The sequence below is a fragment of the Schistocerca cancellata genome, chromosome 2 (genome assembly GCF_023864275.1).
Source record: "Schistocerca cancellata isolate TAMUIC-IGC-003103 chromosome 2, iqSchCanc2.1, whole genome shotgun sequence".
NCBI classification, from domain to species: Eukaryota; Metazoa; Arthropoda; class Insecta; order Orthoptera; family Acrididae; genus Schistocerca; species Schistocerca cancellata.
Genome location: NC_064627.1, coordinates 453,306,227 through 453,321,769, shown reverse-complemented (window position 1 = coordinate 453,321,769; position 15,543 = coordinate 453,306,227).

Genomic DNA, 15,543 nt, shown 5'->3' with positions numbered 1-15,543 from the left:
AATTCGGCATCAAAGATGGTAAACGCTGCAGGAAGCCGTAACTTGACGACTCGATCAGGGAAAACAACAGCACAACCAACAGAGTCCCCCTGTTTAGAGCCATCCGTAAATACTGGTACATGGTCGGGATGCTGGTTTAAAATATCATAAAATAAGGAGGTAAAAACAAAAGCAGGAGTGCAGCTCCTCCGGTACTCTGACAAGTCTAAATGGACGCTGGGCCTCTGGAGCAACCAGGATCCATGCTTCAATCTGTAAAAACGGAACCTTTGTAGGATCGCTCTCCGTCTGACACATAAGAACCGTTTTTCTCGGTAACGGGTGGACGTAACATGATCAGATTTATGTCACAGATTAAGGTCTACGTCCTTTGGAGAGATAAGAATTTTAAGCTTCTGGGTCAATGAAATAAACACTAACGGCCATTTACTGACATATTTTGATACTCGAAAACTCACTCGTCAGAACTTCCCGTTGACCTAAAATCATGGAAGTTGGTAGAAAGTAAGGTTTCCCAATCCAAATAAAAAGAAAGATCTGAAAATTCTTAATTTGTAATTACACCACAGGAAAAAATATTTTCTGTCATTTTTATCCGTCTCTCTGTCCCTATTTTAAGACTCTTTTCCTCTGGAACAGGTTGGCGTATCAGGTTCAGATTTGTCACATACTAAAGTTTATGGTCCCTCGGCGGTGCAAAAAATTTAAGCTACCAAGTCAATGCAATCAAGAGATTCGGTCATTTATGTCACAGATTTTGATACCCGCAAACTCACTCATAAAAAAATGTAGGGTATTGTATTCTGTATTTAAACAGGGGACCTAGAAACGATGGGGAGGCTTCGTCCCGCCATAGCCCTCAGTGGTTCACAACCTCACTACAGGCCACAGCTGTCCACCCACCCCACCGCCGCCCCACACCGAAACCAGGGTTATTGCGCGGTTCGGCCTCCAGTGGATCCCCCCCTCCTCCTCCCCCCCCCCCCCCCCACTGAGAGTGTCTCACACCATACGAGTCTAACCCCAAATGTTTGCACGGTAGAGTAATTATGATGGTGTACACACATGTGGAGACAGTGTTTGCGTAGCAATCGCCGACATAGTGTAAATGAGGCGAAATAAGGGGAACCAGCCCGCATTCGCCGAGGTAGATGGAAAATTGCCTTAAAAACCATCCACAGGTTGGCCAGCACTTCGGACCTCGACACCAATCCGCTGAGTGGATTCGTGCCAGGAACCGGTACGCCTTCCTCCTCGGGAAGCAGCGCATTAGACCGCGCGGCTAGTCGAGCAGGAAAATGTAGGGTACCTCCAGTTGGCTTAAAATCATGAAATCCGGCAAGAAGCAAGGCTACGCAGTACATGTAAAGTAAAAAACTCTGAAACTTGTTAAACTGTAGTTTTCACATAAAAAATATCTTCTGCCTTTTGAACATAAATTGCATTCATCATCCGCCAGAAGGATAACAGACGAATAACACAGCATGCAAACATAAAATGTGAGTTGCAGTCATGTTTCAGCAAGTAAAGAAAAAAGTATTCTACTACATCTTATCTCTTATCTCTAGTGAAGTTCCTTTCTCGCTTCTTTTCGTATGTACTGGCTGATCTGAGGAATTACTGCACAAATTTTGACACAGCCTTGATATTCCCGCCAGTATCGATATCGATAAGAGACAAAAATCGTTGAGATTCTCAATTCCAAGGACGGATGAACTATACGTATAAAATAATTAAGTTTTGACGGAACCCTCAGTACGCGAGTAATGTTCGCCCTTATCCAACTCTTCATATTCCTTTTGGAGGCCTGGCTGTAGCTTTTACAGTACGGCTGACTTATTCATCTGCACTTGCGTGCAAATTACCTTCTTTACATTTTGTTATATATAAAGCCAAAACTGTATGAGACATAAAACAGCGTAACGTAACGTAACGGACGTACGGAGAGGAAGCAAAATAATGCGACCACTTGCTTACTTGCATGCTGGTCCACCATTTGCAACGTAGTACAGGAGCGATTCTCCGCCGCATGGACTAGCAGGTCCTTGATAAGTTATCGGCGGAAGTATGTGGGATCAGACGTCTATGCCCAGGTCACGCAAATGCCATAAATTACGGGTCTGTTATTTTCGGATGAAGAACTGTCACCAGACAGTATTCAAGAAGTGAACCATCGTGTTCTGATCGGGGGAATTTGATAGTCAAGACATTTACGTGATTTCACAGTTATATGTAGCAATGTGTGTCCTCGTAACACGGACAATAATCCTGATAGAAGATGCCATCTGCCAACGGAGAAGACATCAGGCATGAAGGGATACAGGTGGTCTGCAATAATGTTCAAATAGACCACAGCAGCCATAGTGCAGGTCCTATGGAAGCTAAGGTGAATGTCCCGTGTAGCCTAATACTGATGTAATCGGCCTGTGTCGTAGCATGGCTCATGTTTAGAGCAGTCACTCGCCTGGGTGGTGGCATATCTGGACACTACAAATTATCTTTTTAGAAAAAAATTTTTTCCATTGGACCCAGTGAAACGTTTTCACTGATCCACCGAACAATCTCGATGATTCCATGCCCTCTGCAATAGTAATAGACGATGTCGTTGGGTCAACATGGAAACATGTAGGGGTCGTCTGCCGTGCAGCCCCATGTTCAACAAGTATGCTGAACAGTGTGCTCCAAAATACTTGTGCCTACACAAATAGTGTACCCTGTCGTCATGTCTGCCACAGATGTCCGCCTGTCCTGCTTTAGAGCGGTCAAGCCTCTGTCACACATCTTTTGTCATTCGTTGCCGACCAACGCCTTATCATCTAGTCGTTGCTACACTGTCCTCCAGCTACTTTCTGTACATATTCACAACAGTAGCACACCAACAGCCGATCAAATCCGTCATTTCCGAGATTCTCATTCCAAGGCGCCGGGCCACGACATCTGCCCTCTCAAAATCGCTCACGTTAGTGAATTACCCAACTGTCACTTAACAGTCCAGTGTCACTAAAATGATTCTTGATTCGTGTATGCTCCGATTATACAGGGTGTTAGCGGAGTAAGTATTTGTATCACTGACTGAGGACCACGTACTGAACATCGCTACAGCAGTGTTTACCTCATTTGCAGACTAATAATATTACCGCTGTTAGGAGTAGTATGTTTTTAGGTTGGTTAGTATCTCCTAGTACATATGGCAAGAGCACGTCATTAATGCTTTTTTTTTTCTCTGGGTTGTAGGTCAGGTGATAATGTGTGGGCAAGTCAGTGCCGAACGGTTAGTCTATACAGACAGGCGTAGTCCACTTAGTGGTGCAGTTACAACTGTGCAGAAAACATTAGGCAGTAAATTACGCGATGTGTTTGCAAGAAGACTGTCACACAAAGAGAAAAAAAACAACTGAGGCTTTGAAGTGGGATCAAACCAAAGTATGACCGATCTGAATATCTGCACATATGCCCCTAACAGTCTGAATAGTTTCCTTAACTCGTCATGTGCCGGCAATGACAACAGTCAGTATTCAGTCTCTTGATTGTCAGAGGTCTTATTGTTTTATAGTGTATAAGCAGACCGCAACTGTACTAGAATTTAAAAGACGAGTCCTCTCTGGTAGCAACAACGTGCGGATTCGATCACAGAATATGTCTAAATTCTGCGATTTCTGAGCTTATTTTTTGTTACTCAACAAGTGTTGTCACTTGCACACAGTTCCCATGTATCTCGCTTTCAGTGTTCGTATTTAGGCCATCAGTCTTTCGTCTATATGTTTGCTGTCCTCAATCTTTGCAACTTGCACTAATTTGTTCATCGCTGTGAGACCACTACAGCCAACGTTCTCTACAATCTGTTTTGCCCCTACAATTTTTTCGCTCTTACTGCTCCCTCTAGCATCAACTTATTGCTTCTTAGAAGGTGTAATATATGTTTTTCTAACCTGCCACTTATTCTGGTAAGGGCACCATTCGACAACCTTCTTTACTTACCTGCACTTGTCGGTACTTCATCTATTCATGCTTCATCTGCCAGTTGCCAAGCGAGGTGGCGCAGGGATCAACACACTGGACTCACCTTAGGGGGGAAGACGATTTAGATCTGCGTCCGACAATTGAGATTTACGTTACCCGTGATTTCCCTAAGCCGCTCCAGGCAAATTCCGGGATGGTTTCTTTGAAAAGGGCGAGGCCGACTTTTTCGCCCCATCCCTGAAACATTCCGAATGGCAACCGAATATTACAAATGTTTCCAGAGTCTTTTTCTTCAGATTATGTATAATCCACATTTCACTTCCATACAATGTTGTGTTCCAGACATGCCTTTTCATTAACTTGTTACACATTTCATATCAGTATGTCAGTGGAGCTGCTTTAGTGAAGAAAGCTTTCTACGCCTGCGTCAGTCTGCTTACCTGACTTGCCTGGCTCTCTAGACAAGAGAATTCTTCCACTCCTGGGTCGCTTCCAGTTTTGATGTTAAACGAGGTTGAATTCTCCTTTCTACTGCTGTTCATCACTTCGTTTTTGCTTTGCCAGTCGTCTTCTCTTCTTCATTTTTTGTATTTGTGCTGGATTTGGTTTCCATTCATCTCACGAGCTCTAAGCCTTTCTAAAATATTGTCAAAATAACTACGTTGATTGCGAACGTGACCACTGTCATTCCCACTGGCTCTTGCGCAATAAACTTTCAACTCCTTCACTGTTGCTTCGGAGTACTTGGTAATGAATAATAGGGATAATCTACAGCCCTGCCTTATACCCCCCTTTAACACGATCATGATACGAACTACAAATGGGGAAATCCATTGAGGTAAGGGAGTTCGACAAAGGGCAGAATGTTGTAGCCCTGCAGTTCTTAATGAGCGTTTCGCAAATATCGAAGCTGGTCACAAGACGTAGGTCCGCAGATTTGTCCGCTCTGATGGGAGTACAATGCTGATGATAACAAAAGTGCTTCGGAGAACACAGTTCAGTGCATATTGTTGAAGAAGAGGCTGTGTAGCAGACGAACCCTACATGTTCCCATGTTGACTCAACGAAATATTCATTAAGCCAGCAGAAAGTGCAGGGTTGTAGAGACTGAACTCTGGTTCAGTGGAACTGTGCGTGTGGTTGAATGAATCCTGTTTCTTGTGACGCCGAGTCGATGGTCATCTCGGAATACGCCGACATCCACTCCAGTGTATAAATGAAAAAAACAATACACCACAGACGCAGGGCGCCTGAGTTAGACATTTGCCTGAGTTTCTATGGTTTCTTGTGGTAAACGGAGAAGGCACAACGGCAACTGTGGAGTACGTAAACATTATCGCAGACAGCCTGTGTATCGTCATGCCCGATGTCTTCCCCGACGGCAATGGTATCTTCCAGCAGAACAACTACCTATGTAACAAGTTCTGACTCACGCCACAGTAAACTGAAGAGCGTGATAGTGAAGTCACGTAGATGTCTTGATGACCGAATTCGTCCAATCACAGCCCGATGGAGTACATCTGGAATTCTATCGAGCGCCAGCTCTACGTCTACAAACTACCGAAATGTAAAGCACGTCAATTACGAGACCTCTGCTTAGACGTTTGCGCCACATCCGTCCTGTAATCTACCAAGGACTTGCTTAGTTTGTGCCACGTAGAATCCCTGCTGTGCTCCGTTGCGAAGGTGAATCAACACATTGCTAAGCGCGGGTCATAATATTTTGGCTTATCGTTATATACTGAAGTAGATGTAGTGCGGTAGCAAGATGCTAAGACGTTCCTGTCACGCGGCAACTGGAGAATTAGAGACGAAAAAGGACATCTACGATTACGACTCCAACTTGTCATCATGATGGAGGCGTCCTGAAACAGTAGTTGATTTGGTGGTCACAGACTTGAAAGCAGTTTATTGAAACGCACCCCAGAAACGTTCTGTCCTGTAAATATACTAGAAATAAATAAAGTATTAAAAAACAGTGCACGGCGAAGTAATTATCCGAATGGAATAGAAATCGGTAGGTGTGATATACAGGGGGGTCTATTGAGCGTGACCGGGCCAAATATCTCACGAAATAAGCGTCAAACGAAAAAACTACAAAGAACGAAACTTGTCCAGCTTGAATGGGGAAACCAGAGGGCGCTATCGTTGGCCATAGGTCAAACGGATATCAACTGCTTTTTTTTAAAATAGAGACCGCCCATTATATTACATGTTCGTGTAGTACGTAAAGAAATATGAATGGTTTAGTTGGACCACTTTTTTCGCTTTGTGATAGATGGCGCTGTAATAGTCAGAAACATATACGTATGTGGTATCGCGTAACATTCCGCCAGTGTGGGCGGTATTTGCTTCTTCATACATCATTAAAATGGACCGTTTACCAATTGCGGAAAAGGTCGATATCGTGTTTATGTATGGCTATTGGGATCAAAATGCCCAACGGGCGTGTGCTGTGTGTGCTGCTCGATATCCTGGACGACATTATGCAAGTGTCCGGACCGTTCGCCAGATAGTTACGTTATTTAAGGAAACAGGAAGTGTTCAGCCACATGTGAAACGTCAATCAAGACCTGCAACAAATGATGATGCCCAGATAGGTGTTTTAGCTGCTGTCGCGGCTAATCCGCTCATCAGTAGCAGACAAATTGAGCGAGAATCAGGAATCTCAAAAACGTCGGTGTTGAGAATGCTACATCAACATCGATTGCACCCGTACCATATTTCTATGCACCAGGAATTGCAAGGCGACGACTTTGAACGTCGTGTACAGTTATGCCACTGGGGACAACAGAAATTACGGGACGATGACAGATCTTCTGCACGCGTTCTATTTAGCGACGAAGCGTCATTCACCGACAGCGACGACGTAAACCGGCGTAATATGCACTATTGGGCAACGTAAATTCCACGGTGGCTGCGAAAAGTGGAACATCAGCGACCTTGGCGGGTAATGTATGGTGCGGCATTATGGGAGGAAGGATAATGTTCTTCCAATGTTACTCAAGACGTTTCATTGCATGACAGAATGGCGATGTACTTCCAACATGATGGATGTCCGGCACATAGCTCGAGTGCGGTTGAAGCTGTATTGAAGAGCATATTTCATGACAGATGGATTGGTCGTCGAAGCACCATACCATGGCCCGCACGTTCACCGGATCTGACTTCCCCGGACTCTTTTCTGAAGGATATTTGCTAGCTTGATCCACCGACAACGCCTGACAATATGCGTCAGCGCATTGTCAATGCATGTGTGAACATTACGGAAGGCGAACTACTCGCTGTTGAGAGGAATGTCGTTACACGTATTGCCAAATGCATTGAGGTTGACGGACATCATTTTGAGCATTTATTGCATTAATGTGGTATTTACAGGTATTCACGCTGTAACAGCATGCGTTCTCAGAAATGATAAGTTCACAAAGGTACATGTACCACATTGGAACAACCGAAATAAAATGTTCAAACGAACCTACGTTCTGTATTTTAATTTGAAAAACCTACCTGTTACCAACTGCTCGTCTAAAATTGTGAGCCTTATGTTTGTGGTTATTACAGCGCCATCTATCACAAAGCGAAAAAAATCGTCCAACTAAAACATTCATATTTCTTTACGTACTACACGAATATGTAATAAAAATGGGGGTTCCTATTTTAAAAAAACGCAGTTGATATCCGTTTGACCTAAGGCAGCGCCATCTAGTGGGCCAACCATAGCGCCATCTGGTTTCCCCCTTCAAGCTGGACAAGTTTCGTTCTTTGTAGTTTTTTCGTTTGACGCTTGTTTCGTGAGATGTCTGGCCTGGTCACGATGAATGGACCACCCTGTATACACACAAATGATTACAATATCATAAAAATTGGATGGTTCATTCAAGAGGAAGAGCTTCACAAATTGAGCAAAGTCAGTGATGCGTTGGTCCATCTCTGGCCCTTATGCAAACAGCTGTTGAGCTTACCATTGATTAATAGAGTTGTTGGATGTCCTCCTGAAGGATATCATGCCAAATTCCGTCCAGTTGGCGTGCCAGATCGTCAAAAGCCAGATCTGCCCATAGGGATCTTGCCCATAAGGCTCCAAACTTCCTCAACTGGGTAGCGGTTCGGTGACCTTGCTGGTCAAGGTAGGATTTGGCAAACATGAGGACAATCAGAAGAACCTTACGCCATGTTGTTGAAAAGTATACCCACGATGGCTTCTCATGAAGAGTAAAAAAACGGGGCGTAGAATATAGGTGACGTACCGCTGTACTGAAAGTGTCCTGCGCATGACAACCAAAGGATTCCTGCTGTGAAAAGAATTGGCGCCCTAGACCATCACTCCTGGCTCGATGACGGGCGACAGTCAGGCTGGTATCCGATAGCTGTCTGGGGTCTCTCTAGACGCGCTTTCGGTCTTCATTGATCCATTATGGATCGTGGGACGACGGCTGGCATGAACTTCTTGATGCAATAATTTACCAACAGCCGTATGTATTGTAGAAATTCATTTTATTTTATAAACTTCTATGTGCTACTAGTTTCGGCATTACATTGATGCCATCTTCAGGCACCACTCGTCATAGTCGTAAAATCGCTATACACGGAAGGAGCCATATAACTGGATCCGTGAATCAAATCGTCCTGCAACAGCTCTTGGTGGCCAGGCGACACAGTCATGGTTGCCAGGCGACACAATACATACGGCTGTTGGTAAATTATTTCATCAAGAAGACACGTATTGGTCCTGGAATCTCATTGACTGGAGTAGAACTGTCTTCAGTGACGAGTCCCGATTCGATCTGAGCCCCAGTGACTACTGAAGACGTGTCTGGAGACGCCCCGAACAGTGGTGGGATACCAGCCTGACTGTTGCCCGCCATACGGCGCGACAACAAGGAGTGATGGTCTGATGTGCCGTTTCAGTTCATAGCAGGGCCCCTAAGGTTGTCAACGTGGTCCCTTACAGCACAGCGAAACATCGACGATGTTCTATGCTCCGCTTTGTTCCCCTTCATGGCAACTGACGCCGGGCTTACAGTTCAGCAAGATAATGCCCTCCCGGACACAGTAAAGGTGGCTACTGCTTGTCTTCGTGCTTGCCAGGTCCCATATTTGGCAGCAAAGTCACCAGATCTGTTCTCAGTTGACATCGTTTAGAGTTTTATGGGCAGGGCTGTCCAAGCAGCTTCGGATTATAACGATCTAAGGCGACAGTTTCACAGAACTTAGTACGTTTCGCTCAGAAGGACACCCAATAATTCTATCAGTTAATGCCAAGCCGAGTAACAGCTTGCATAGGGGTCAGAGGTGGATCAAAACCGTACTGACTTGCTCAATTAGTGAGGTTCTTTCTCTTGAGTAAATCATCACATTTTTCTAAACTGTAATTACTTTCTTGTCTGTTCGTGACATCGCATCTGCCGATTTCCGTCCCATTCGGAGAATTCCTTCATAGTGCGTCGTATTTTTTGTTTTAGAGTGTAACGTGCCTACAGTTTACACTTTTATTAATTATGAATATATTCCCTTGTAACTGACGCTGTGTGTGTGTGTGTGTGTGTGTGTGTGTGTGTGTGTGTGTGTACCGGGTGATCAAAAAGTCAGTATAAATTTGAAAACTGAATAAATCACGGAATAATGTACGAGGTGCATTCAAGTTCTAAGGCCTCCGATTTTTTTTCTAATTAAATACTCACCCGAAATCGATGAAACTGGCGTTACTTCTCGACGTAATCGTCCTGCAGACGTACACATTTTTCACAACGCTGACGCCATGATTCCATGGCAGCGGCAAGGGCTTCTTTAGGAGTCTGTTTTGACCACTGGAAAATCGCTGAGGCAATAGCAGCACGGCTGGTGAATGTGCGGCCACGGAGAGTGTCTTTCATTGTTGGAAAAAGCCAAAAGTCACTAGGAGCCAGGTCAGCTGAGTAGCGAGCATGAGGAATCACTTCAAAGTTGTTATCACGAAGAAACTGTTGCGTAACGTTAGCTCGATGTGCGGGTGCGTTGTCTTGGTGAAACAGCACACGCGCAGCCCTTCCCAGACGTTTTTGTTGCAGTGCAGGAAGGACTTTGTTCTTCAAAACATTTTCGTAGGATGCACCTGTTACCGTAGTGCTCTTTGGAACGCAATGGGTAAGGATTACGCCCTCGCTGTCCCAGAACATGGACACCATCATTTTTTCAGCACTGGCGGTTACCCGAAATCTTTTTGGTGGCGGTGAATCTGTGTGCTTCCATTGAGCTGACTGGCGCTTTGTTTCTGGATTGAAAAATGGCATCCACGTCTCATCCATTGTCACAACCGACGAAAAGAAAGTCCCATTCATGCTGTCGTTGCGCGTCAACATTGCTTGGCAACATGCCACACGGGCAGCCATGTGGTCGTCCGTCAGCATTCGTGGCACCCACCTGGATGACACTTTTCGCATTTTCAGGTCGTCGTGCAGGATTGTGTGCACAGAACCCACAGAAATGCCAACTCTGGAGGCGATCTGTTCAACAGTCATTCGGCGATCCCCCAAAACAATTCTCTCCACTTTCTCGATCATGTCGTCAGACCGGCTTGTGCGAGCCCGAGGTTGTTTCGGTTTGTTGTCACACGATGTTCTGCCTTCATTAAACTGTCGCACCCACGAACGCAGTTTCGACACATCCATAACTCCATCACCACATGTCTCCTTCAACTGTCGATGAATTTCAATTGGTTTCACACCACGCAAATTCAGAAAACGAATGATTGCACGCTGTTCAAGTAAGGAAAACGTCGCCATTTTAAGTATTTAAAACAGTTCTCATTCTCGCCACTGGCAGTAAAATTCCATTTGCCGTACGGTGCTGCCATCTCTGGGACGTATTGACAATGAACGCGGCCTCATTTTAAAACGCGCATGTTTCTATCTCTTTCCATTTTGGAGAAAAAAAATCGGAGGTCTTAGAACTTGAATGCACCTCGTAGATAGAGAGGTACAAATTGACACACATGCTTGAAATGACGTGGGGTTTTATTAGAATAAAAAAAAATACGAAAGTTCAGAAAATGTCCGACAGATGGCCCTTTATCTGACCAGAATAGCAATAATTAACATAACAAAGTAAGATAAAGCAAATATGATGTTCTTTACAGGAAATGCTCAATATGTCCACCATCATTCCTCAACAATAGCTGTAGTCGAGGAATAATGTTGTGAACAGCACTGTAAAGCATGTCCGAAGTTATGCTGAGGCATTGTTGTCGGTTGTTGTCTTTCAGCGTCCCTAGAGATGTCGGTCGATCATGATACACTTGCGACTTCAGGTAACCCCAAAGCCAATAAGCACACGGACGGTCTGGGGACCTGGGAGGCCAAGCATGACGAAAGTGGCGGCTGAGCTCACGATCATCACCAAACGACGCGCGCAAGAGATCTTTCACGTGTCTTGCAATATGGGGTGGTTCTAATAAAACTCCATGTCATTCCAAGCATGTATGTCAATTTTTACCTCTCTATCTACATTATTCCGTGGTTTCTTAAGTTTTCAAATTTATACTGACTTTTTGATCACCCGGTATATAGACACGAAAGAAGAAGACTGGTTTTAAACGTCCCGACGCTGTCGATATCATTAGAGACTGGTCTCAGCCTCGCATTAGATAAGTGTTGTAGAAAATCAGCCAAGACGATTTAAGCGATCCGTACAGGCATTCCTGTTAAGAAATGACTGAATGAGGACGCAGAAAATGAAATGTGTGTGTCTGAACGGCAATTTCTGATCCTTTCATTACGTATGCAAGTCTAGTGGCTTAGCCTCTGCTCCATGTAGTTTTGTTTATTTATTTTCTGTTGAAAAGCATTAAATTGGTAGTTTTGACTGCAGTCTTCTGACGCGGCAGAGCCCAACGAGTGGCTTGCGATAGTCGTCCCCCTAGACGTGGTCTCGTTATCTGCATCTCTCCTAAACCGCCTTCCGCAGCCGGCCCTGACCGTCTGGCCTTGCAGCGATTACACACTGCGCAGCGCCTTCTGCGAAGGCGGGACACGCAATGCGCTGACCGGCGTGGCCCGAGGCGCGGCCATTAGCCACGCTTCCAGGAACGCATCACGAGCAGCTGATTATGCTATTCTCGTCCCTAACACTCAGACTCGTGATGTTCGCAACGGGTGAGGTAGAGCACTGTGTGCAAATTATTCCAGTGTTTCCTCAAATGTTGATGTCTAATTCAGTCATCCGAAATCGTGAATCACTACAAATATTTTCGTAGCACTGTTGTTCTGTCAGTGGTACGCATTCGTTCGTCAATAAGCCTATGCTAAATGAATATCGATGAACGCATATCAGCTCATGCTCTTAGGAGACATGTGACTCATGTGAAATTTCATACTGAGACATTTTACAGTGTGGTCGACGACGGCGCTTTCGTGTCTGATCCGAAAGTCCACTAGGGTAGCCGTCACTGGTAAACAACTATTTCCTTCAAAGCCATAGCTAAAACAATGTGTGCCATTTCCAATATTAATGGTACCACCGTGCTACATATTGCACATTTAATAATATATGTGATACCTTGATACAGATATTTTTATATTTTAGCTGTCTTTAGGGTTCGGTACCTCAATCACTAAAAGCGGAACACTTATGGATCACTTTGCTATCCGTCCGTCACTTCGACTGCTCAGAATTCTTCTTCTCAGGAAAGGATACACCTATTAAGTTGAACTTTACGTCATATATTAAGGTCATGGTGTTTTGGCGATGTTAAAAAGTGAAGCTTCTATGTCAAAGCTATCAAAAGAAACGGCCATTTATGCCACGTAATTCGATTCTCGCAAACTCAGTCATCAGAACCTGCAGGGTACTTCCTGCTGACTTAGAATCATGAAATTTTTCCATATTGTAACCAAAGAAAAAATTCAGAAAATTGTTAATTCGTAATTATATCACACGAAACAAAATTTTGTCATTTGTTATCAGATTATCTGCCTGTCCTTCCGTCTCTTAAGTCCCCTTTTTCTCACGGACGAATACATGTATCAAGTTGAAATTTATGCCACATGTCTGTAGTCTACAGTCACTTGGCGATGAAACGAGAGTAAGCTCCTAATTCCAAGCACTCGCAAGACACGGCCCTCTATGTCACATATTTTGATCTTCCCATTGGTCTAGAATCATGAAATTTGGGAAGAAGAAAGGTTTAGCGGTACAAGTAGAGGTAATAATACGAAACTGTTAATTTTTAATTATGTCACACAAAACTTTCTTTTTTTGTCGTTAGTTACCCGATTGTCTGCCTGTCCCTCTGCCTGTTAAGACCCCTTTTTGTCAGGAAGGTGCAGACGTACCAAGTGGAAATTTATGTCACATACTGAGGTCTATGGTGTTTCGGTGGAGTGAAAATATTAACCTTCTAAGTCAGTGCAATGAAATATACGGCCATTTAGTCTCATATTTTAATACTCCCTCACTCAATAAAACCTGTAAGGCACTTCCCAATGAAGGAGAATGATGAAGTTTGACAAGAAGGAAGATTCCACAATACAAGTAAAAAAATCAGAAAATTATTAATTTGTAATTATATCACACGAAAAAACATTACTTTTTTATTCGTTATCCGACTTTAAAGACGAAATTAATACATTTTTGGAAGTCTATGCCCGATATCTTGCCAGTATCAGTGTCGATAACAGAGAAAAATTGTGGAGATAAACGGATTTAATGAACTGTCTGTATACATAATTAAGTTTATACGGATCCCTCAGTGCGCGATTCCTACTCACATCTGGCCATTTTTTTCATATTAGCGTTGCTTTACTGTCTCCACCCTAAGACGGGGCTTGATATTTGCCATTAATTTGTTCTTGTCGAAGACATTGTACTACAGGAATAATAAAATTATTAAGTAAAGTTGTATTTTACACTGCTAAACGATCTTAGTTAAAATAAACAAGTAAGTATATCAAAAACACGCTAAATAATTCTATTACATGTTATGTGTTAATGAAAATGGTATTGACCCAGGTTCCAAGTGTTCAATTTACAAAATTACTGCAGAAAGTAGCCGCCCTGTTATTTGCTGTAAGGAGGTCTTCTAAGATGCACGGTTCATCTAACTTTTTGCAGGCTGTCAATTCGACTGTTCAGTATCCTTCTTCACAGGAAAGGATAGACGTATGAAGTTGAAAATTATGTCATGCATTAGGGTCTACTGTCTCTTTGGGTGTGCAGCCGAATCTCGTCGACATTATGCCACGATATTTCGGCCCAGAGACTTCCGGCAATCTTCAGGTTAGTAGACAACTACTAGAAGTTGTTTACTCACCTGAAGATGGCCGGACGTCTCTGGGCCGAAATATCGTGGCAGAAGGTCGACGGGTTCCGGCTGCACATCCGAAAATTATTAGAAGAAGAAATACGCGGGGAAAACGTTAGAAGTTTCATGGTGGACTTAAAGGCAGCCATATCATTCATGGTAGTCATCAGAACTAATATAGCCTCATCGCTTCAGATTTTCTTTACACCTGGACACGGCCGCCCTTAGGTGATCCAGGACTTTCCAAGTCGTTCAAGAGCAAATACCCTTGAAACATCCTCTTGTTTCATGGGCCTATCGAAGGTGAGTTCTGCCACACTTTGGCTCGGCGTTTAGTAGCTAATGATTTTCTTTTGGTTGATTTCAAAAAGCTCTTTCTCGATTTCAATCACAGCAAGTGAACGCTGTTTTTCGTAAAATATACGCCGAAATTATTAAATCTGGGCTCTTGAATACGCACTCTGAACAAAGCAATGTTAGTTTGAATATGGAAGAACTCTCGCAAGTGCAACCAGGAGCTGTCTATAGTGCTTTTAAAATTAGTTGTGACTTTTGACAGTTCAGTATGTAGTGAATGAGCTCTCTTGACTGTATGAACAGCAAGCCGTGCAAGTTGGCCGACTGTCTTTCTCAAACAACTTTAAACAAACTATTCAATAACAAACTCAGATTCCCGCACGTCTTACAGCTTCATTCGTCAGCTTCATCATGAACTGCCTATCATGTCATTAATGGTCATAAATACTATGATATTTCGGTATTAGGGAAACTACCGCACGAAATTCTTAGAATTTGTAGTCAAAAACATTGGTCGCTATGAATTTGCGTTTTGTACGTGTTGAGTCATATGTCGCTGCGTATTGAATTATTCTTTAAACTTGGAAAGATATCGCTACCTATCTACAATGTCGAGAAAACTGAAAGTATGTAAAGGGCCCTGTCACGAACGCAAGCGCCAGTGAAAAAAACGAGAATAAAATATTCATGAATCCCTCCTATCTCATAAACAGCCTGGGATGTCAAAACAACACTTTGGAAAATGATGGGACGCAAAGAAGAGCATATTTTTTCCATATGAGTGATTCGTGAAACTTCAGTATGTACGGCAATATTCGATCAACTACCGGTTTTTAGAGGAAATAATGTAACATTTAAGAACCATCAATAGCTGGTGAAACGAGATTTTGTGTGCAACGATGTCTGTGAAGAAGTTACACATTTATTTTTATACTTTGACCTGTCTCACCCTCAGCAGTTAGTGTACTAGCATACTGCTTTGGGACTCTGTCACAATTTCAAGTGCATTA